This window comes from Lolium perenne, chromosome 4, assembly GCF_019359855.2.
Source record: "Lolium perenne isolate Kyuss_39 chromosome 4, Kyuss_2.0, whole genome shotgun sequence".
Classification (NCBI taxonomy): Eukaryota; Viridiplantae; Streptophyta; class Magnoliopsida; order Poales; family Poaceae; genus Lolium; species Lolium perenne.
Genome location: NC_067247.2, coordinates 13,668,438 through 13,694,376, shown reverse-complemented (window position 1 = coordinate 13,694,376; position 25,939 = coordinate 13,668,438). Strand labels below are relative to the sequence as shown.

Sequence of the window (25,939 nt, the reverse complement as noted above, 5' to 3'; positions counted from 1 at the left end):
GAGGTAGTATGATGTACACCTGGGCAAAACTCGGGCCGGGCCGGGCTTCGGGCCAAGCCCGAAAAAGCCCGAACGTGAAATCCCAAGCCCGAGCCCGGCCCGGCCCGACCGTCGGGCCTATAAATTAAGCCCAAACCCGGCCCGAGCAGGCAAAAAGCCCGGCCCGGCCCGAGAAGTCCGGCCCGAACCTGCCTAAAGTGCGAAAATTGCAAGCCCGAGCCTGGCCCGACCCGATGTTCGGGCTCAAAATACAAGCCCAAACCCGACCCAAAGTGCAAGCCCGACCCGGCCTGGCCCGGGATTTTCGGCCGGGTCGGGCCGGGTCCTCCGGGCCGGGCTGCCCATGCCCAGCTGTAGTATGATGTAGGGATATGGCACAGGACGTGGATACACGGGGATACGCATGGGATACTCGTATCCCAAGTATCTCATTTTCCAAATAAAAGCATAGGATAATAAATCAGAAAACGGCTGGGGATACACAAGGGCTACCTATGAAATACGTACATGCTTGTAACCACTCGATCCACAACCCAACGAAGGTCTAATCGATGGTTAAAACTTAAATGCCCGGACTTGTCCTGCCTAGTTGCTGCCCATGCATGTTTGTGCATTTGTTGCGGTTCTAATTTCCTGTTATATGTATACCATTTGCAGGCTAAAGGTATTGTTTTAATACCATGGACTACGTGTGCTATCTTGGTAATGGTTTGTGTTGCAACTACAAGATTTTAAGCACCGTAACGTGATTGTTTTTTCATTTTCATCTTTTTTGTATTAATGTTGTGTGGATCCATAGTTTGTTTTTGTAGCAAACTATAGAGTGTCCAAGTTACTAGTATCACTCGAATGGATACACAATATTTGGAAACTTCAAGGGAGAATCAACACAGAATCTAATGGAACTTAGAAGTATAAATACGAAAGTTTAAAATAGCAGGCTATGCTTCTTAGCGGTGGCATTTTCAAGAAGCTAAGAAAGTGTAACTTCGCTATAGAAAAGCTAAGCCATTTAGCGTTTTTCCTGAAAACAAGAAAACTATTTGAAAACTTAGGAATCATTTATCCATATCATTGAAAGAATATTGAAATAAATTCACTGGAAACAAGAAAACTATTCCGTAGTAGCTAGCTTCACTTTTGTTTGCCTAATTTCTAGGACCTTGTTTATTCTTACTAACTGAGAGGAACAAACAAAATTACTCAGCTAGCTTGCTTGCCGAGTTCTTTGGCAATCTATTATCCCAGATTTTGTATATTTAGAGATGGAAGTATGCTAAGACAGACAATTCCTTTTCTTCTCACAAGTATATACACTCACTACATACATAATCAAGTTATCCACATGATCAAGTTTGCAGCGTTTCGGCCTATTTGTCGAACAGTGGAACTGGAAGATATCTCCATGGCTAAAAGAACTAGAACAATCTAATTCGTGGAACCAAAAAGGAAAAGAGGAACGATCGATCATTACTTACCTCGTCCGTCAGCCGGATATCAACATCTATCAGCACCTCGCCGAGTACCTCTGCATGCCGTTGTCGTCCATGGTGATCATCACCATCTCAGACTCTTGTCCATGGCGCTCGACTAGCAGCGTGACTCCTCACCTCTCCTCGACAAGTAAAAGTCAAAGTCTAAGTCACACGCGCAACCCGCACGCGGTGGGTGACGGTGGGCTTCTTCTTATAGAGAGAGCTAGCTAGGTGGGAGGGATGAAGATAAGCAGATAGTTGGAGAATGGAGACAATGGAAGGCTAAGATGCAACGAGATATCAGATAGTTGGAGAATGGAGTCAATGAAAGGCTAAGATGCGACAAGACACGGATCGCTGACATGTCATCCAGTCTCGAGATACGGAACATCTTTTTATTAAACGAGGCAGGTCTAACTTAATTGCTTGATGTCAAAGAGCGTGCAGCCCGTGCATGCGTGCATTGGAACCAATCACGTCCATTAAAATAGTGGACTGAGCGTACCACATGGGGAAGCTAAACATATGAATTTTGTTTCCCTTAGCTTTTGCTTTCACTGGGTATTGTAGAAAAACGTTCTTTCAATTGTATCATCGTCGTGTCGACTCGCCAAAGTGCAACTATTAGCAACGATAAAAATCCAACCCATGTACCAGCCATATCTTCTTAGAATCAATCAATTAGGTGCTCTTTCTTACATTCGCATAGGGCAAAACCTTTGTTAGAATTTTAGCCATGGACTTTGCTATTTCCTCTGTTACACAAAAGATTCTTAACTTCATCTAAATTTAGATGTATCTAGATACATTTAAAATTAGATAAAGTTAAGACATCTTTTATGGCACAAAGAGTACTATCATTTTGAACACTTAATTCATCACACTGCCAAATAATGGACGATCAAGAAAGAATAATGTTCAAAAAAGCAATCAGCTTGCGGTGTTTAAATTAAAGAGAGAAACACTTGGTTTAATTCAATCGACTAGGTACACAGCCAGCTCGACCTATACACGTTAGGCACTGCTCGCCCTGACCCAAAAGTGCATATGCAACACAAAAAGTCCAATTCATGGTCAGCTGACTCAACGATCTGCTAGACCATTTGAGGGAAAGAAAAGGTAGCTAATCAATTACAGGGTAATTAGCACACAAACAAATTGACATGACCTCTCTTCTTTGGACAATGAGATCACGAACAACACATAATGACCAATATACACAACACAACTCATGTGACATTTCCCAGCAAACAATGAAGTACCGACTACAACTCTTAACCTATATGATGATTGAACTAAATACAGCAAGTCCAAGTTGAGAATAAAGCCTTCTGATTTGTACAAGATAATTCATGCATTGAGGATTACAAGAACAGGAACAGTACTACATATGCCACAACCAGCAACTGCCAGAGCCAGAACCGCCAGATCACGGTGGATTGGAGGCAAGCCACACCGCTCGAGCCAGTCGGCGATAGACCATGCGGAGCCACACTTGGACGGGCCGCATAGTGCTCCATCCAATGACACCTTCAGAAAATGTTGATACCTGGTTACTAGGAATGTGGATGAACGTCCATGGCGTGACACCACTGGGACTGCATAGCACACAAAAAAATGCTATAAGGCCAAATAGGATGAAAGTAGAAACAACATCATGTTAGAATCTCCTTTCTGCCAGTGGCCACAGGCATGCATCAAAACAATTTACGATTGGAAGATTTATAATAAAAAACAACTTCAGATGACTAGTACCTACTATCTCCTATTCACATCAAGCACTGACTTTATATATAACCACTTCCTTAAATTAATTTGTCCCAAATGTTGAAAATCAAGAGGCTTGAGTACCAACAACCAAATATAATATAATTGAAGCTACATATGTACATCTGCATTATTTCAAGGGTTGGACGTGTGCCTTGTAACATGATATATGTTTTAGTATAAAATCATAATTGCGCTATCTTCTTTGTACTGTCTTTAGAATAAACAAAACTAGTGTTTGCACCAATGAAATAAGAAACCAGCATCTAGAGCATGAGCACACAATTCATAGTAGTAGCAACTATGCATCATTAGCATAGGATCAAATCCCAAGCATTGATTTATTTATGACTAGCACAAAGTTTCATTCCTCAAAAACCATACAACCATAATAAAGAAAAGCATTTGAGCGAGCTCATTCTGGCAACTCAAACACATGTGTGCATTCTACTCTTATGTCATTACAAATCGAATGCTTATCATGGCAACGGGGAGTTTTACTTTTTGCCCTGCTTTACTTTGGCACTTTATGATTTGCCCTTGTTTAGTTTGACCTCTACTATTTGCCACTCTTTAGTCTGCGTCTTTATTTTTTGCCCCTCTCTGGATCAGGCCCATATTCTATGACGAAAATATCCTCTTTCTGTTTGACCAGGATCGATCGATCTATTCGTTCCCATCTGTTCATGGCCCGGCGAGGCGGCCGACGGAACCCCTGACGGCTCCTCCCCACGGCGGCCCACAGAGGAAGAGAGGGAGATCGGAGGTGGAATCCCGGGGGCCCCAACAGAGGAAGGGTGCGGCGGCCGACGGAAACCCTAACGGTTTCCTCCCCGTCGTCTATTCCCCTCCTCTCTCTAAGCTCCAATCTCCCTCCCTCCAATCCCTTTCCCCTGTCCTCATGGGCGGGCCCAGAACTTTGTGAATGGGTATTCAAAATTAAAAATACACAAAAAAAAATTAAAATAAATATAGTGAGGACACCGGGGTTCGAGCCTAGGACGTGGTTATATAAGCCAACTTCCTCTAGCCAGAGGAACAAGAAGTTATGTATGTCAATATCGGGAGCAGATTTTATACAATGTAAAAGAAAATCGATAGCTGTACCATATGAATTCAAAAAATTGACACAAATTTTGGGTATTCACCTGCATACCCATGAATACACATATGCCCGCCCATGCCTGTCCTCCTCGGCCATGAGGGCTTCGTGGCAGAGCTAGAGGAGGAGATGGGAGGTTCGGTTGTGTGGTTGTATCACGCGGGAGGTAGCAGCAGCGAGCGATGGAGGTGCAGCCCGAGCGGCAGAGGTGCAGCGGCGAGCGGCTGCGGAGGTGCTGCGGCGAGCGGTGGAGGAGGTGCAGCGGCGAGCAGCATCAGCCGTTACGCAGTAGTGTTCTTCTCTGGCCCGTTCTAAAGAGAAGAGAGAAGAGATACATGTCTGATTCTATTCATGTATTCAGCCAGGGGCAGCTATGTCATGAAGTTTATTCTCAGATCCTCAAATGGAAAGAAATAAATCAAAGGGGCAAATAATTAAGTTGGCAAAGTAAAGAGTGGCAAATAGTAGAGGTCAAAGTAAACAAGGGCAAATTATAAAGTGCCAAAGTAAAGCAGGGCAAAAAGTAAAATTCCCCCATGGCAACACAATTTGCAGCCATGATGAATCTACTCCAAAGCAAAGATCAATAAGGAGGGAGATACAAAGAAATGTGCTTACTTTCGGCGACGAGGAGGCAGCCACTCCACAACAGGTTGGAGCAGCAGCAGGTCAGCTAGAGGCAGTGAGCTAGGGAGGGCGGCCACATGGCCAAACAAGTTATTTCAGGTCTTGGTCCTTTCCTCTTTACCTGAAAATCACAAACACAAAGATAAGCCTCATATATTTAATACAAATAATTATATATAATTTAAGTGTGCATTCAGTGATCACATGGATTGGTGTGCACATCTGTGCTTTCCATAATCCAAGTAGTATAATTCAGTTTTATCCAATTTTCCTAGTAGAACACAGTTTTATGAAGTACAAAACTGGTTTCAAATTTTTGGTATGATTTTTTTGGGGGTCAACGTCAACTCACTGAAAAACACACAGGCATGCACGCCTATACATGTGATCACCAAGTCTATTGTATATAATTTAAACTCATAAATAGAGGATATAGTTCAAGCCAAAGGACACAACCAAACACCTTCATGGGTGTTCCTAACAGAAGTAAAGCATCTTGTTGTTCACATGGAGTCTTGTGAGTGTAAACTGCTACATATTGCTTGACGCGAACATAATGATGGCCTCTGGAGTTCTTGTGTGGACCAACTCAAGACGCATACCTAAAAAACAACAATGTCATGCTTTTTATATATAAGGTGGTTGCAGTTGTGGAGTAACACATATGAATGTCTGATTGATCTACTAGGTGATTCAAAGAGTTAATCAGCAGATCACACATATATCAACACTTCAAAGACATAGATATGAAGGATTTATACCTCTCCCTTTGGCAAGACAGACAACATCAATCAACCTTGTGTCGTCAGCTAGGCATGTGTGCTCATTGACGCCAACGCCGCCTGGCCCTCCTTCTATCCATTATCCGTCCTCCGTCAGCAGCTACATACATCAAGGGATGCACATATAATATACAATTAACTGGAACCAAAAGCTGGGTCATGCCAATATGATGGGAAACAAAAGCATATACGGAGTACCACCAAATGCTACTACCGAAGCCATACAAAGATGACTATCCATGATACATAAGAAAAGGTTCACTACGACTACCACTTGTATGTCAAATAAAAAGAATCTATAGTTTTGTAAAACCCAACACAAGAGCTGCTGCAAGTTGGCAAGAGTAAGAGTAAACAGCTTTTGAAGACCTTGACTTGAGAGGAAGTAAGAACAAAAAGCTCTTACAATTCAGCCCGCAATCACCATCAGTTCAAACTATCTCTAAGCTCATAATATCCATAAGCTCAAATTACAGGCCACAAAGCTGGTTGGCAATGTGGGAAGAAATAAAATAAAATAAAAAACACAAGTCAAGAGAAAAATTGTGAACTCAAGAAGAGTAGATCCTCATAAGCACCTTTACTGCAAGAAAGGTAAAAAAATGGGACCATATTATCACCTCAGATTTTCATTCCCTCAGAAAATCTTACACGAGCACAAACATGCGCAAAATTCACACCCTAGAAAAATAAAGATACTATAATCGACCAATATGCAAGAATTGCATGTTACTTTCTTTTTGAGTAGCAACCGTGAATGAGCACATTATGTTTGACCAAGAACTGTGGAGCAACAGCCCCACAACAACCCTTTATTTCAAATATATAAAAACTGTACAAAAAACTCACCCTTAGAAATACAACAAACAAAACTCACTCACCCTCAGGAAACAAAAACCAAACTCATCACTATGGGTACCACTCGAGAATCAGGGTAAAGCCTTGATCCAATCTAATAAAATACCATTGTAATTTGGTTTGATTCTATACTGAAGCATTGTGATATCATGCACAAAATTTGCCTTCCACTTTGCAAATGTGGGTTTCTCTTGGTGAAATTTTTCCCATTACAGATCAACCATATATTCCAGCAGGCCGTGATCAAAACCTCCATAAAGAAAGGTTTCCCGAAGCTATAATGTGCTCAACTTACAAAGTGATGTGAATAGTAGACTAAAATATCTGGGTACTCCAACTACTAACCAACCTTGAAGAAACAAAATCGCAAGCTTTCTACTCAAACCAATCTAAACTACAAAGTGACTGCAGTCCTGCAATAAATATAGATGGTTCTACACATTGTGAGAGAGAGAAGACGAGGCTCACTAGATGTGTGGCCTTCTTCCTAGCAAGGAGGTCGGAGGAGGCCGCTATGACAGAGGACTAAGACATAATTCGATCACAATCAGCTTCATGTCCATCTAGTATATCCCATTCTTCAGCTTAATTGAGAAAATAAAGTCAAATATATCTCCTAGATAGTAAAATACGTTTTAGAGGAAACTGGATAGCAGGGTAGAAATGACAATGCAATATTTTGAAAAACATTATAAGCACGTTAGAAAAATTCAGTAGGTCCTAATTAGTTGAGCTCCCTATTGCATCCATGCATTCTACAAAGTTAACCAAACTCCAGAACATTAAGTAGAAAACAAGTGATGAACACAACACACCATTCATGTGTACCTAGTTGAAAGGATAAATCTCACACTAGCTAGTTAAACTAGTAAGCAGCCTAGTGTCCTGCTGGACTAATTATTGCATGGGACTGAGAACATTTACTGGGCAATACAAGCACTTTGCATTCAAACTTGAATTTACACATTTCAAAAGTTGATGAAAAAATAAGAACTTAAATAAACTTATTGGCAGGCAACATTGCTCACAAAAGCCCGTGGACATGCCAGACAAAGTACCAGCCAGATTTCATCACATGCTTCAACATTGCTAACACCAGCAGCTAGCTAGGTACAGAAAGTAACACAAGCATACATTTGCTTGCATTGCCATCCCGAGAGTTACAAACATAGAAGCCGACCAATCTGGAGGCATGTCCATCGCAAACGAAACTAACCTAACAATTTCACGTCCCTGTCAATATTACCATGATACATACATTTTAAGCACAAAAAAGTGCATGGAAAAGTTGTCCATGGAAAATGTATGAAAATTGTGTTCTTGGCGTTGTAACTCAAAATGTGCACTATGTGGAATGAGGCAAACGAGGATATTATGTGTTCAGATAAGCTTCCCATGTTCTTTCCAAATAATCCTTGTAGGCATACTGCATGCCTACATGCATCAGGCAGAGTAAGCAAACTAGCTAGTCAAACATGCTTCAGACATTCGGGTAAGCAAGCTGGATAGCATCTTGATTTGACTCACCCTATAGTAAGTTATACAAAATATGCAAGAGTGCCCAGGCTTTGAATTGCCCACTCAAATAGTCAAGTTAATTATAACCATACATATATAAACACAATGGATTATTGCTTGAAGTTTACATGCTGGGCTGTTATAAAAAGTTATTAGGAACCACATTGAAGGCAATCCAAACGAAATGCAATAATAAATTGTCCTTTACCAGCATCCAACCAGAACCATCAAAACTATGCATAAATGGAACTACAATGGTCTATTTGTAGGGTTTCTGTCCAAACAAGCACTACCATACACCGATCACAAGAATAAACGCTGAAATACTTTCAATGCAAGTAATTCGATGCCTAAATCAGTTACTAATTGTGTACATAATGCTAAACATTATCAACAACAAGTTCATCAGAAGTATCGATATCACCTGCAAGAGAACGCCATTCCTTCCGTGCCACCAGGAATTACCCATCCCCTCCAAACAGACTACAACACATGTACCTCAGCTCCAATATTTTTGCCTGAATAGTTGACAAGTGAAAGATGATGAGAGGATTGCAGAAAATATGATCTACATAGTGGTGAAACAAACTTTAGGCTCATGTAGGATCTAATATCTCCCAAGGAATTTATGTAGCTTACAAAAAAGGAACATGTCAACAATACAGAATTGAAATTTTGATAACAACACCAACCTCATTAACTACAAGCAAAACTTACAAAAAAAAAACAAGGTTGACCTTTTTAATCCAAAGAAAATAAAATTGACTACTAGTGGGGCTGGCTATCTGAATTAGAGCTGGCACTATGTAGTGGGTGGAATCATAAGAAAAGGAGAAGCGTCCAGGTTCATGTGGCATGAAAATGCATTACTAGTCGAAGTGTCAAAGTACACAAGTAGAGAAAGCCTATGTCAAGCTAGTCAAAGATGAAATTTTTTCAATACTTGATTAAAAAATAACAAAATATTCAGACTCATGTAGGACAGCTACACCTCAGAATTTACAAGGATGCAGTACTAGCTAGTATCAATCGGTACATACGCCATCATAGAGTGTATACTCGGAAAGAACTTAAACACCGCTTGCTAAGCACGCTCATCCTAATTGTTCGCCCTGTTCTTCGCATCCACACGCATGGTCCTAGGCGATGGGCGTACGGCTAAATTCTGGGATGACAGATGACTCAATGGCCGCTCCATCAGCGAGCTCGCCCCGCAGCTGCATGCCTGCATTCCCAAGAGGCGGAGGAAGACAAGAACGGTTGCAGATGCCATGCTAGACAACAAATGGGCACGCGACATTCACGGGGTCCTCGGCGTGCACGAGATTGGGCAATACCTCCAAATCTGGCGCCAACTGCAACTAATTACCCTAACAGACACGCCCGATCAGCTGCTCTGGAAGTGGAGCCCTAGCGGCGCATATTCGGCGCGCTCCTGCTACCTCGCCTCCTTTCAGGGATCGACCACTTGCAATGCTTGGAAACTAATTTGGGAAAGCTGGGCGCCCCCACGGGTCAAATTCTTCCTATGGCTGGCCAACAAGAATAGATGTCGGACGGCCGACCGTTTGCAACGCCGAGGCCTCCAACACAGCCCTCGGTGCACCCTGTGTGATCAAGAGCCGGAGACAATGCATCACTTACTCCTCACATGCCCTTTCTCAAGGCAAGTGTGGCATGAGACACTATCCTGGCTACGGCTGATATGCCGGCCACCTGATGGAGAGCCAACGCTCAACGAATGGTGGCTCACGGCCAAGCTTGCCACGCCAAAACCCATGCGCAAAGGTCTGGCCTCCGCCACGCTTCTAACAGCATGGATGATCTGGAAACAGAGGAACGCCTGCACCTTCGACAACGAGCGGCCCTCGGTCTCTGTAACTCTAGATAGGATTAGGAGTGAGGCGGCACTTTGGGCGAAAGCCGGAGCAGCCGGTCTTAGAGACATCATCCCAACCACCTGGGACGTACACTAATCCCTATATCTTTAATTCTGCACTAACCCTCTTAGGAGGCTTGTACTCTTCTTCTATGCAATGAAAAGAAACGCAATGTCATTGTGTTTTCTCGAAAAAAAAATTGTGCGCCCCCTTCGAATCATTTCTTGAACTCACAGTGACACACAAGAGCATGTAATAGATATTTATAGTCAAAAGAAAAGAAGGTCTACCTGCCAGCACAACAACACGCCATGAGTTCTACTTGTGCCTGGGAGAAGGCAAGCTTCTGGAACAAATCGGGGAAGCTCGAAGAGGAAGGAGAGACGAGGGGCACCATCCAAGAACTTGGTCGTTGTCGCCTCTGTTGCATTGGCCATGTAGGAGAGATCCGATGTTGTTGCCTGAAAAATCAACAGGTCAAAGATGATGAGAGGATTGCTGAAAATTTACAAGTCAAAGTATTATCTGGTGAGTCAAAACAAAGCGACAACAGCGCTTCTTTTCTTATTTAGCGCCATCGTCATTAAAAAAAATGGACATGGTTAAACTAGCTACCATGCACTCCTGTAGAAGAATGCCACTGCTCCCATGGTTGTGGCACGGTGAGCTCACCACCATCACGCGGCAGGAAAGGCAGAAGTAGTCATAGTTGAGGGCCAACTAGACCTACAACCTGAAAATATACAAGTTTTCAGCACCTGCATAAGCATAAGCAGAAAGCACAAAAAAATCAGTAAATACATCTATTATATAGTACAATGTGCCCAATTAGACATACAATGGTTTGCAAGGATCAAGTGTGCTATGATTCTGTTCCTACCATATTCCATAGCTAACATTACACGAGAGACTCATCAGCATGTAACAGCAACTGGAAACTCAACGTGTGAAGCAGGCTACAACAACCAAAACATTAGACCATACTATGCTAAACCTGAGACTCAAAGCGTGAAATTCCGTTGCACAGCCCGGTAGCAAAATGTGACTCGCTGAAGAAAATGGTGATTGTAAGAAAAGTTGTCTATGTTATAATTCTTGTCTAAGGTCGCACTCGAGGCCGTGGTTTCTTTGCACACCAACAAGTACCATATGTAGCAGTTGACGAAAGAAAACAAAAAGGCAGTACCCTGCATAGTCCAAGTCCATATTATGCCTCGTCTTTCAATTGACCATGTGCATCCCGGTGTTACTGTGAATCACCTCATCATCACAGTAGGCGTTCAATGCAGTTTGATGCAAAACAATCCTAGTCGTTTCAAGCTAACAATTGAACCTACTAGCAGAATAATTAGGGGTAAAGAAACATGATCCAATCGACGACCAGCACATGTCAATGCAACTAGTCAATAAGGTTGCTGATATGGCATAATAAGCTTGGGCTGAATTTGAGTTCTGATGTTCTTCAATAGGAACACAATGTATTTAAGGATAAAAGGATCATCCATGATTAATTATTTTTCTTCTATTGCTCAGAAAAAACTCATAATAATTATAGAAGAATCGAACCAAAAATGAAGAGTTTAGGGTTGCTATAGAAAAGGAAGGTCATATTTTCAAGACCACTGAACTTTTGGATCTTGTCAAACTCCATGATTCATTCATGCGCAAAAGGAGTATTAAAATAGCTTATATATTTGAGTTCTTTTCTTTCTTATTAATTTTCTTTCATTTAGTATTTATATATGAAACTATGAAGTAATTCTATAAACTATATTGTATATTTGTAATCAAGCATATAACTACATATACAAGAAAAGGCTATTGGTACTTACATTAGTTAATTTGTATCCTAGTTAAACAGGACAACAATCTTTTTAATCAGGTCAAGTAGCAGGGTACCAAAAGAACATTGAAAAGAAAAATCCTGGTTGTAGCCAAAATGCAGCTGTTGAAAGCAAAGCCTTTGCTTGGTTAATGACTCAAAAATTGAATACATTAGCATGTAGCACACTCCCTAGTTAAACTACTAACAACAATCCAGGTCATGCACACATATCGGCATTAACCACCACGTGATAAAAACTGAATTTGCCGAGTTTTTAACAGTCTACTCATGGTCTTGTTGTTGACACAGCTACCAGAAGTAGAAAAACAATACTGAATCAACACGCCGTGTGGAGATTTTTGCCCATAAAGGTACTTATTAATTTTATTTTCTTAGTATATATGTAATTTGTACTTAAAAATATTCAACAACACCCCTCAGCCCTTGTGACCTTATTCCTAGGAGTGCTAGTCCCCCACTCCCTATCGCAACAACTAGTTGTCGATGCGAGGGTCACATAGCCTCCCCCCAACCTGTTCATTATGCCCGAATATCCTACGCCACATATCTCCCTCCCCACAAACACCAGTGTTCAAGATTACTGGAGCTACAAATTCGAAGAAGATACTTTCTCCCATTTAGCTTTCACAATAGCTACGAGCCTCCAAGAACATATTTATTCAATATTTAGTTCATCCCTAATCACTAATATACTATCGTAATAAAGTCAATTAACAAATCCATAGCTTTATCATGGTGAGATAATATAAAGGATTAAAGGGTGTTTGTTAGATAAGAAAAAGTCAGCGAAGAGATGATTAGTACTATGAACAGGCACCATAAACACTGCCATGCTACTAGTTGCTACCTAGCTCACCAGTAAACTCTTGGCAAGAAACATGACACCAAAGACTCACTAACTGAATCAGCATGTAACGTCAACTTGGAAACTCAATAATTATTCATGTCTAAGGTATCACCGTGTTTCATGCCATGGGTTCTTTTCACACCAACAACTACCATATACACGCCTGACCTGATCACCTGAACCAAGTACGCCACACTGATTCACTAACTGAATCAGTGTTTGATGCCAATTCAGTCCAAGTGTTTTCAGACACGCCCGCTGTCGAAGCAAACATACACAGCGCAGCTCAAAATCTTTGAGTCATAGCCAAGCAAAGGCTTTGCAAAACAATCCTAGTCATTAACTGTTAGCTTGAAAACAAAAAGCAGTACCCCCTGCATAGTCCAAGTCCATACTATGCCTCGTCTTTCAATTGACCACATGCATCCCAGTGTTACATGTGAATCACCGCATCATCACAGTAGGCGAGGTTCAAAGCAGTTTGATGCAAAACAATCCTAGTCGTTTCAAGCTAACAACTGAACCTACGCGTGCCTATATAAATAGTGACAGGCCTGAAGTTTTTACGAACCGATTCAGTGTTTTCACTTTTCAGACACACACACGCCTGTTGTCGAAGCAAACATACACAGCGCAGCTAAAAATCTTCCCTTTTTAGGTCTGAATTCGCAGTGGGGATCACATCTGGGGGTTACCATCGAGAGGGAGTTCGAGGCGGACGGACCGGATCAGTGGAGGAGGACCTCCTTCTTCAGCCTTGGCCAGAACTGGCTCTAGTTGTTGCCGTCACTGTACGGATGCGCCATGGTTGCCGGCCGCCCGCCTGCGCCGCTGGAGCAGGGGCGAGACAGGGAGGCGGTGCATGTCGCGCGGGGTGGTCGGGGACGAACGCCCATCGTCCCCGCCGGCCTACTCGGCGGCGGCCCGTCGTCGTCGTTGAGAGCAGCAGCAGCCTGTCGTCGTCGTTGACGTTGGAGGCCAGAAGCAGGTCGGCCTCCTTGTCGCTGGACCGGAGCGCCGACGAGGGGGTCCAGTCCAGCCATGCGGCGTAGAAGGTCGGGGAGGAGGAGGAGCAGCAGCAGCAGCCGCGAGGCCGGTTAGTCGATGACGAGAGCCGGTAGGGTGTTCGCGTGTGGGACACGACTGAGGTCGCCGGAGGGCGGCGTGTGTAGGGTATTTCGAACGGGAGCGGCGTGGCTGGGGTGGCCGGGGCGGAGAGCTGTGAGGCTGATCTGTGTCTCCGGAGGCAAGCGGCGGCGAGAGAGAGGGAAAGAGAGCTCGGCGTGATTTGGGGAGTGAAGAGGGAAGATTCTTTGGTGAGTGGAGAGGGCGGCGGTCTCGGGACTCTGCGTGCCATTACTTCTGTGTCGGAGTGTGCTGAGCCAGACGAGGATGGATCGACACCGTCCTGCCGAATAGCATCGCACGGCCGCAGAACAGCCACGTCATCAATCCGAGGCACAAAGAGCTGCACCATTCAGATCGCTTCATTAAGCCACGGGACCCAGTTCTTATATACACTAGATTTAGATGTGCGCCTTGGCGCACGACCCCGTAGAATTCGCACAAATTTATAGTTCGTATGATTATTTTGTAAAATGATGGAAAAGAATTGTGAACTGGTCTGTTTAAAATGTATAGACTCTCACTGACCTGAGGAAAAAATTTATAATTTCAGCAAGCATGTCATGTACACGAAATAAAAAAAATTCACCAGGGTCACTTAACTTTGACCATGCAACATGCATTTTCTTTATATACTGTAAAGAGTATGTTCAGATTTTTCCTAGAAACAACATGGCACTCTATAAAAAAGAAAGGCCTATTGGAGCAATCAGATAAGATGCCAGTGACATTGCTAATATGGAGTTTCCAAAGAAGCACCATTGCACGGTCAAAGAGCCTAACAGAGTGAGTTCCGGTGTTCATAGTGGCAAGCAAACTTAGACTCTGTTTGTAACACGACATTGCTAATATGGTTTTTTGTTTAGGATTGCTTCCTCATCATCTTCCGACGCTCAGCCCGAGTACCCAGCAAAGGTCAGCTTCTCCCCCGCGACTGCATATTTTGGAGGCTCAACCAGCTAAACCTGAATTTTAACCTGCATGAAAAAACAACCCATGCACAATTCAGAACTCAATAGCATCATGCGACATGCATCTTTATCAAAGAAAATGTATCTTTATCAAAGAAAATGTATTTAGGAGAAAATGTGAACCATGCAGGTGAGTGTAGAAATGATAACCAATCAGAAGAAATTCTTTGGTATGCCTCTGCCCAGGATTTAGGGACAATCCAGAAGTACCTATCCATGTTCTAACATGTGAACATGACATCAGTTTCTGAAAATAACAAAGCAATAAACATCTACATTAGTATATATTCCTACAACTTCACCAATTGATATATCAGGAACAAAAGACCATTATTATCAAACATCATAAGATCTGGTGCTCACTTCACACGCTCACTGAACATTCAAATCATGCAAGATCACAAGAACCACACACACACACATACTTCACTGTCAGATAAACTAATCAGAATGATGCATCGTACCTTCAGAAGCCAGCCAGAGGATTTCTCATACAATCATCGATCTTACACCACTCAATATGATCCGCCTCGTTGCTGCCAACAGCAACCAAAACTATCAGAAATGCCAACTCAAGTATTAATGGAAATAAAAACGAAATGGAAAGGAGATTTACCAGACGTTCTTTTCTTGCTCACTGCAACGGAAATCCGACTAAGAAAATTCAGGAAAACATAGCAATTTTGCTTTTATACATAAGTTGCAACTTAGCCACTTTATAGAATTTCGTCTGCTGTGATCTATCCTTCTATTCATTTGTAAGCTTTATTAAGTTCAGTCAGCAGTATGAATCAGTTACAAAAATAGGTTGCTGAACTGAGCTCTTTTCATCTTTTGTAAGTGACAACTAAAGGGCATTATTGCTGGAGTATTTTATAACTTGGTTTGGACGAAATGAGGCTGAGGCTCCACCCGTAAGGAAACAACGCAGATGTCTCATAACGTATGAAAATTACGCAAGGACACATTCTGCATTACTCTGTGACTCTGAAGCCAAACAAACTTGCACTCACCTAGCCAGATTTTTTTTTGAACGAACTTGAACATATTTGGATACTACAACATCCTAACAGGAACTCAGCTAACCGCGTCAATTAATTAGCCATGTTTATTATTTACAAAGGAGTTACAACATGCACAGAAAATCTAGGTGATTGTTCCTTGTGGAATGACGTTTGGCTGGATGGTTTATATCCCTTTTTTTAGAACTATTTATATCCCTTTTAAACGGAAGGACTCGTGGCCCAGGCTTTATATACTCTAAAATAGGTTACATAGACCAAGTTATAAAAGAAAATCCAGTATGAGCAACATGTATATGTTACCTCCTTGGGAGGGCCAAACACCAAAATGAATAGCACGTGGTTAGGCAACCAGACTTTCGAGTGCCCAAAACTACTAAAAAATAAAATTGTATAAGAGTATTTGATAAAATTGACCGCCAACGAAAAAGAAGACACTCGTCATATCACCACCAGCAAGCAAGAATAGACATCGAACAAAATGACATGTTGCCGTATTAGCCAGAAGGGTAAACTCAGCTTGAGCCCTGAGGGAACTGCACCTTCGGCGTAACCCGCACGCGGTGGGTGACGGTGGGCTTCTTCTTATAGAGAGAGCTAGGTGGGAGGGATGAAGATAAGCAGATAGTTGGAGAATGGAGACAATGGAAGGCTAAGATGCAACGAGATATCAGATAGTTGGAGAATGGAGTCAATGAAAGGCTAAGATGCGACAAGACACGGATCGCTGACATGTCATCCAGTCTCGAGATACGGAACATCTTTTTATTAAACGAGGCAGGTCTAACTTAATTGCTTGATGTCAAAGAGCGTGCAGCCCGTGCATGCGTGCATTGGAACCAATCACGTCCATTAAAATAGTGGACTGAGCGTACCACATGGGGAAGCTAAACATATGAATTTTGTTTCCCTTAGCTTTTGCTTTCACTGGGTATTGTAGAAAAACGTTCTTTCAATTGTATCATCGTCGTGTCGACTCGCCAAAGTGCAACTATTAGCAACGATAAAAATCCAACCCATGTACCAGCCATATCTTCTTAGAATCAATCAATTAGGTGCTCTTTCTTACATTCGCATAGGGCAAAACCTTTGTTAGAATTTTAGCCATGGACTTTGCTATTTCCTCTGTTACACAAAAGATTCTTAACTTCATCTAAATTTAGATGTATCTAGATACATTTAAAATTAGATAAAGTTAAGACATCTTTTATGGCACAAAGAGTACTATCATTTTGAACACTTAATTCATCACACTGCCAAATAATGGACGATCAAGAAAGAATAATGTTCAAAAAAGCAATCAGCTTGCGGTGTTTAAATTAAAGAGAGAAACACTTGGTTTAATTCAATCGACTAGGTACACAGCCAGCTCGACCTATACACGTTAGGCACTGCTCGCCCTGACCCAAAAGTGCATATGCAACACAAAAAGTCCAATTCATGGTCAGCTGACTCAACGATCTGCTAGACCATTTGAGGGAAAGAAAAGGTAGCTAATCAATTACAGGGTAATTAGCACACAAACAAATTGACATGACCTCTCTTCTTTGGACAATGAGATCACGAACAACACATAATGACCAATATACACAACACAACTCATGTGACATTTCCCAGCAAACAATGAAGTACCGACTACAACTCTTAACCTATATGATGATTGAACTAAATACAGCAAGTCCAAGTTGAGAATAAAGCCTTCTGATTTGTACAAGATAATTCATGCATTGAGGATTACAAGAACAGGAACAGTACTACATATGCCACAACCAGCAACTGCCAGAGCCAGAACCGCCAGATCACGGTGGATTGGAGGCAAGCCACACCGCTCGAGCCAGTCGGCGATAGACCATGCGGAGCCACACTTGGACGGGCCGCATAGTGCTCCATCCAATGACACCTTCAGAAAATGTTGATACCTGGTTACTAGGAATGTGGATGAACGTCCATGGCGTGACACCACTGGGACTGCATAGCACACAAAAAAATGCTATAAGGCCAAATAGGATGAAAGTAGAAACAACATCATGTTAGAATCTCCTTTCTGCCAGTGGCCACAGGCATGCATCAAAACAATTTACGATTGGAAGATTTATAATAAAAAACAACTTCAGATGACTAGTACCTACTATCTCCTATTCACATCAAGCACTGACTTTATATATAACCACTTCCTTAAATTAATTTGTCCCAAATGTTGAAAATCAAGAGGCTTGAGTACCAACAACCAAATATAATATAATTGAAGCTACATATGTACATCTGCATTATTTCAAGGGTTGGACGTGTGCCTTGTAACATGATATATGTTTTAGTATAAAATCATAATTGCGCTATCTTCTTTGTACTGTCTTTAGAATAAACAAAACTAGTGTTTGCACCAATGAAATAAGAAACCAGCATCTAGAGCATGAGCACACAATTCATAGTAGTAGCAACTATGCATCATTAGCATAGGATCAAATCCCAAGCATTGATTTATTTATGACTAGCACAAAGTTTCATTCCTCAAAAACCATACAACCATAATAAAGAAAAGCATTTGAGCGAGCTCATTCTGGCAACTCAAACACATGTGTGCATTCTACTCTTATGTCATTACAAATCGAATGCTTATCATGGCAACGGGGAGTTTTACTTTTTGCCCTGCTTTACTTTGGCACTTTATGATTTGCCCTTGTTTAGTTTGACCTCTACTATTTGCCACTCTTTAGTCTGCGTCTTTATTTTTTGCCCCTCTCTGGATCAGGCCCATATTCTATGACGAAAATATCCTCTTTCCTGTTTGACCAGGATCGACTGATCTATTCGTTCCCATCTGTTCATGGCCCGGCGAGGCGGCCGACGGAACCCCTGACGGCTCCTCCCCACGGCGGCCCACAGAGGAAGAGAGGGAGATCGGAGGTGGAATCCCGGGGGCCCCAACAGAGGAAGGGTGCGGCGGCCGACGGAACCCCTCACGGTTTCCTCCTGTCGTCTATTCCCCTCCTCTCTCTAAGCTCCAATCTCCCTCCCTCCAATCCCTTTCCCCTGTCCTCATGGGCGGGCCCAGAACTTTGTGAATGGGTATTCAAAATTAAAAATACACAAAAAAAAATTAAAATAAATATAGTGAGGACACCGGGGTTCGAGCCTAGGACGTGGTTATATAAGCCAACTTCCTCTAGCCAGAGGAACAAGAAGTTATGTATGTCAATATCGGGAGCAGATTTTATACAATGTAAAAGAAAATCGATAGCTGTACCATATGAATTCAAAAAATTGACACAAATTTTGGGTATTCACCTGCATACCCATGAATACACATATGCCCGCCCATGCCTGTCCTCCTCGGCCATGAGGGCTTCGTGGCAGAGCTAGAGGAGGAGATGGGAGGTTCGGTTGTGTGGTTGTATCACGCGGGAGGTAGCAGCAGCGAGCGATGGAGGTGCAGCCCGAGCGGCAGAGGTGCAGCGGCGAGCGGCTGCGGAGGTGCTGCGGCGAGCGGTGGAGGAGGTGCAGCGGCGAGCAGCATCAGCCGTTACGCAGTAGTGTTCTTCTCTGGCCCGTTCTAAAGAGAAGAGAGAAGAGATACATGTCTGATTCTATTCATGTATTCAGCCAGGGGCAGCTATGTCATGAAGTTTATTCTCAGATCCTCAAATGGAAAGAAATAAATCAAAGGGGCAAATAATTAAGTTGGCAAAGTAAAGAGTGGCAAATAGTAGAGGTCAAAGTAAACAAGGGCAAATTATAAAGTGCCAAAGTAAAGCAGGGCAAAAAGTAAAATTCCCCCATGGCAACACAATTTGCAGCCATGATGAATCTACTCCAAAGCAAAGATCAATAAGGAGGGAGATACAAAGAAATGTGCTTACTTTCGGCGACGAGGAGGCAGCCACTCCACAACAGGTTGGAGCAGCAGCAGGTCAGCTAGAGGCAGTGAGCTAGGGAGGGCGGCCACATGGCCAAACAAGTTATTTCAGGTCTTGGTCCTTTCCTCTTTACCTGAAAATCACAAACACAAAGATAAGCCTCATATATTTAATACAAATAATTATATATAATTTAAGTGTGCATTCAGTGATCACATGGATTGGTGTGCACATCTGTGCTTTCCATAATCCAAGTAGTATAATTCAGTTTTATCCAATTTTCCTAGTAGAACACAGTTTTATGAAGTACAAAACTGGTTTCAAATTTTTGGTATGATTTTTTTGGGGGTCAACGTCAACTCACTGAAAAACACACAGGCATGCACGCCTATACATGTGATCACCAAGTCTATTGTATATAATTTAAACTCATAAATAGAGGATATAGTTCAAGCCAAAGGACACAACCAAACACCTTCATGGGTGTTCCTAACAGAAGTAAAGCATCTTGTTGTTCACATGGAGTCTTGTGAGTGTAAACTGCTACATATTGCTTGACGCGAACATAATGATGGCCTCTGGAGTTCTTGTGTGGACCAACTCAAGACGCATACCTAAAAAACAACAATGTCATGCTTTTTATATATAAGGTGGTTGCAGTTGTGGAGTAACACATATGAATGTCTGATTGATCTACTAGGTGATTCAAAGAGTTAATCAGCAGATCACACATATATCAACACTTCAAAGACATAGATATGAAGGATTTATACCTCTCCCTTTGGCAAGACAGACAACATCAATCAACCTTGTGTCGTCAGCTAGGCATGTGTGCTCATTGACGCCAACGCCGCCTGGCCCTCCTTCTATCCATTATCCGTCCTCCGTCAGCAGCTACATACATCAAGGGATGCACATATAATATACAATTAACTGGAACCAAAAGCTGGGTCATGCCAATATGATGGGAAACAAAAGCATATACGGAGTACCACCAAATGCTACTACCGAAGCCATACAAAGATGACTATCCATGATACATAAGAAAAGGTTCACTACGACTACCACTTGTATGTCAAATAAAAAGAATCTATAGTTTTGTAAAACCCAACACAAGAGCTGCTGCAAGTTGGCAAGAGTAAGAGTAAACAGCTTTTGAAGACCTTGACTTGAGAGGAAGTAAGAACAAAAAGCTCTTACAATTCAGCCCGCAATCACCATCAGTTCAAACTATCTCTAAGCTCATAATATCCATAAGCTCAAATTACAGGCCACAAAGCTGGTTGGCAATGTGGGAAGAAATAAAATAAAATAAAAAACACAAGTCAAGAGAAAAATTGTGAACTCAAGAAGAGTAGATCCTCATAAGCACCTTTACTGCAAGAAAGGTAAAAAAATGGGACCATATTATCACCTCAGATTTTCATTCCCTCAGAAAATCTTACACGAGCACAAACATGCGCAAAATTCACACCCTAGAAAAATAAAGATACTATAATCGACCAATATGCAAGAATTGCATGTTACTTTCTTTTTGAGTAGCAACCGTGAATGAGCACATTATGTTTGACCAAGAACTGTGGAGCAACAGCCCCACAACAACCCTTTATTTCAAATATATAAAAACTGTACAAAAAAACTCACCCTTAGAAATACAACAAACAAAACTCACTCACCCTCAGGGAAACAAAAACCAAACTCATCACTATGGGTACCACTCAGAATCAGGGTAAAGCCTTGATCCAATCTAATAAAATACCATTGTAATTTGGTTTGATTCTATACTGAAGCATTGTGATATCATGCACAAAATTTGCCTTCCACTTTGCAAATGTGGGTTTCTCTTGGTGAAATTTTTTCCCATTACAGATCAACCATATATTCCAGCAGGCCGTGATCAAAACCTCCATAAAGAAAGGTTTCCCGAAGCTATAATGTGCTCAACTTACAAAGTGATGTGAATAGTAGACTAAAATATCTGGGTACTCCAACTACTAACCAACCTTGAAGAAACAAAATCGCAAGCTTTCTACTCAAACCAATCTAAACTACAAAGTGACTGCAGTCCTGCAATAAATATAGATGGTTCTACACATTGTGAGAGAGAGAAGACGAGGCTCACTAGATGTGTGGCCTTCTTCCTAGCAAGGAGGTCGGAGGAGGCCGCTATGACAGAGGACTAAGACATAATTCGATCACAATCAGCTTCATGTCCATCTAGTATATCCCATTCTTCAGCTTAATTGAGAAAATAAAGTCAAATATATCTCCTAGATAGTAAAATACGTTTTAGAGGAAACTGGATAGCAGGGTAGAAATGACAATGCAATATTTTGAAAAACATTATAAGCACGTTAGAAAAATTCAGTAGGTCCTAATTAGTTGAGCTCCCTATTGCATCCATGCATTCTACAGGTTAACCAAACTCCAGAACATTAAGTAGAAAACAAGTGATGAACACAACACACCATTCATGTGTACCTAGTTGAAAGGATAAATCTCACACTAGCTAGTTAAACTAGTAAGCAGCCTAGTGTCCTGCTGGACTAATTATTGCATGGGACTGAGAACATTTACTGGGCAATACAAGCACTTTGCATTCAAACTTGAATTTACACATTTCAAAAGTTGATGAAAAAATAAGAACTTAAATAAACTTATTGGCAGGCAACATTGCTCACAAAAGCCCGTGGACATGCCAGACAAAGTACCAGCCAGATTTCATCACATGCTTCAACATTGCTAACACCAGCAGCTAGCTAGGTACAGAAAGTAACACAAGCATACATTTGCTTGCATTGCCATCCCGAGAGTTACAAACATAGAAGCCGACCAATCTGGAGGCATGTCCATCGCAAACGAAACTAACCTAACAATTTCACGTCCCTGTCAATATTACCATGATACATACATTTTAAGCACAAAAAAGTGCATGGAAAAGTTGTCCATGGAAAATGTATGAAAATTGTGTTCTTGGCGTTGTAACTCAAAATGTGCACTATGTGGAATGAGGCAAACGAGGATATTATGTGTTCAGATAAGCTTCCCATGTTCTTTCCAAATAATCCTTGTAGGCATACTGCATGCCTACATGCATCAGGCAGAGTAAGCAAACTAGCTAGTCAAACATGCTTCAGACATTCGGGTAAGCAAGCTGGATAGCATCTTGATTTGACTCACCCTATAGTAAGTTATACAAAATATGCAAGAGTGCCCAGGCTTTGAATTGCCCACTCAAATAGTCAAGTTAATTATAACCATACATATATAAACACAATGGATTATTGCTTGAAGTTTACATGCTGGGCTGTTATAAAAAGTTATTAGGAACCACATTGAAGGCACTGTCAAACGAAATGCAATAATAAATTGTCCTTTACCAGCATCCAACCAGAACCATCAAAACTATGCATAAATGGAACTACAATGGTCTATTTGTAGGGTTTCTGTCCAAACAAGCACTACCATACACCGATCACAAGAATAAACGCTGAAATACTTTCAATGCAAGTAATTCGATGCCTAAATCAGTTACTAATTGTGTACATAATGCTAAACATTATCAACAACAAGTTCATCAGAAGTATCGATATCACCTGCAAGAGAACGCCATTCCTTCCGTGCCACCAGGAATTACCCATCCCCTCCAAACAGACTACAACACATGTACCTCAGCTCCAATATTTTTGCCTGAATAGTTGACAAGTGAAAGATGATGAGAGGATTGCAGAAAATATGATCTACATAGTGGTGAAACAAACTTTAGGCTCATGTAGGATCTAATATCTCCCAAGGAATTTATGTAGCTTACAAAAAAGGAACATGTCAACAATACAGAATTGAAATTTTGATAACAACACCAACCTCATTAACTACAAGCAAAACTTACAAAAAAAAAACAAGGTTGACCTTTTTAATCCAAAGAAAATAAAATTGACTACTAGTGGGGCTGGCTATCTGAATTAGAGCTGGCACTATGTAGTGGGTGGAATCATAAGAAAAGGAGAAGCGTCCAGGTTCATGTGGCATGAAAATGCATTACTAGTCGAAGTGTCAAAGTACACAAGTAGAGAAAGCCTATGTCAAGCTAGTCAAAGATGAAATTTTTTCAATACTTGATTAAAAAATAACAAAATATTCAGACTCATGTAGGACAGCTACACCTCAGAATTTACAAGGATGCAGTACTAGCTAGTATCAATCGGTACATACGCCATCATAGAGTGTATACTCGGAAAGAACTTAAACACCGCTTGCTAAGCACGCTCATCCTAATTGTTCGCCCTGTTCTTCGCATCCACACGCATGGTCCTAGGCGATGGGCGTACGGCTAAATTCTGGGATGACAGATGACTCAATGGCCGCTCCATCAGCGAGCTCGCCCCGCAGCTGCATGCCTGCATTCCCAAGAGGCGGAGGAAGACAAGAACGGTTGCAGATGCCATGCTAGACAACAAATGGGCACGCGACATTCACGGGGTCCTCGGCGTGCACGAGATTGGGCAATACCTCCAAATCTGGCGCCAACTGCAACTAATTACCCTAACAGACACGCCCGATCAGCTGCTCTGGAAGTGGAGCCCTAGCGGCGCATATTCGGCGCGCTCCTGCTACCTCGCCTCCTTTCAGGGATCGACCACTTGCAATGCTTGGAAACTAATTTGGGAAAGCTGGGCGCCCCCACGGGTCAAATTCTTCCTATGGCTGGCCAACAAGAATAGATGCTGGACGGCCGACCGTTTGCAACGCCGAGGCCTCCAACACAGCCCTCGGTGCACCCTGTGTGATCAAGAGCCGGAGACAATGCATCACTTACTCCTCACATGCCCTTTCTCAAGGCAAGTGTGGCATGAGACACTATCCTGGCTACGGCTGATATGCCGGCCACCTGATGGAGAGCCAACGCTCAACGAATGGTGGCTCACGGCCAAGCTTGCCACGCCAAAACCCATGCGCAAAGGTCTGGCCTCCGCCACGCTTCTAACAGCATGGATGATCTGGAAACAGAGGAACGCCTGCACCTTCGACAACGAGCGGCCCTCGGTCTCTGTAACTCTAGATAGGATTAGGAGTGAGGCGGCACTTTGGGCGAAAGCCGGAGCAGCCGGTCTTAGAGACATCATCCCAACCACCTGGGACGTACACTAATCCCTATATCTTTAATTCTGCACTAACCCTCTTAGGAGGCTTGTACTCTTCTTCTATGCAATGAAAAGAAACGCAATGTCATTGTGTTTTCTCGAAAAAAAAATTGTGCGCCCCCTTCGAATCATTTCTTGAACTCACAGTGACACACAAGAGCATGTAATAGATATTTATAGTCAAAAGAAAAGAAGGTCTACCTGCCAGCACAACAACACGCCATGAGTTCTACTTGTGCCTGGGAGAAGGCAAGCTTCTGGAACAAATCGGGGAAGCTCGAAGAGGAAGGAGAGACGAGGGGCACCATCCAAGAACTTGGTCGTTGTCGCCTCTGTTGCATTGGCCATGTAGGAGAGATCCGATGTTGTTGCCTGAAAAATCAACAGGTCAAAGATGATGAGAGGATTGCTGAAAATTTACAAGTCAAAGTATTATCTGGTGAGTCAAAACAAAGCGACAACAGGCGCTTCTTTTCTTATTTAGCGCCATCGTCATTAAAAAAAATGGACATGGTTAAACTAGCTACCATGCACTCCTCAGAAGAATGCCACTGCTCCCATGGTTGTGGCACGGTGAGCTCACCACCATCACGCGGCAGGAAAGGCAGAAGTAGTCATAGTTGAGGGCCAACTAGACCTACAACCTGAAAATATACAAGTTTTCAGCACCTGCATAAGCATAAGCAGAAAGCACAAAAAAATCAGTAAATACATCTATTATATAGTACAATGTGCCCAATTAGACATACAATGGTTTGCAAGGATCAAGTGTGCTATGATTCTGTTCCTACCATATTCCATAGCTAACATTACACGAGAGACTCATCAGCATGTAACAAAGAATCGGAAACTCAACGTGTGAAGCAGGCTACAACAACCAAAACATTAGACCATACTATGCTAAACCTGAGACTCAAAACTGTGAAATTCCGTTGCACAGCCCAGTAGCAAAATGTGACTCGCTGAAGAAAATGGTGATTGTAAGAAAAGTTGTCTATGTTATAATTCTTGTCTAAGGTCGCACTGAGGCCGTGGTTTCTTTGCACACCAACAAGTACCATATGTAGCAGTGACGAAAGAAAACAAAAAGGCAGTACCCTGCATAGTCCAAGTCCATATTATGC

At 42.2% G+C, this 25,939-nt stretch overlaps 1 protein-coding gene and 1 long non-coding RNA gene across 2 annotated transcripts in view; one reads left to right on the top strand and one right to left on the bottom strand.

Annotated features, from left to right (window-relative positions):
* Nucleotides 1-25,939, top strand: part of LOC127291808 (phosphoribosylglycinamide formyltransferase, chloroplastic) — a 63,939-nt gene that overhangs the window by 10,744 nt on the left and 27,256 nt on the right. The gene's annotated exons all lie outside the window — the stretch shown is intronic.
* On the bottom strand, nt 14,682-16,347 carry LOC127291812 (uncharacterized). Its single transcript, XR_007844746.2, has 4 exons — nt 15,415-16,347; nt 15,263-15,334; nt 14,922-15,045; nt 14,682-14,804 (listed from the first exon to the last, which is right to left on the bottom strand). It is a non-coding gene; the product is annotated as an uncharacterized lncRNA (long non-coding RNA).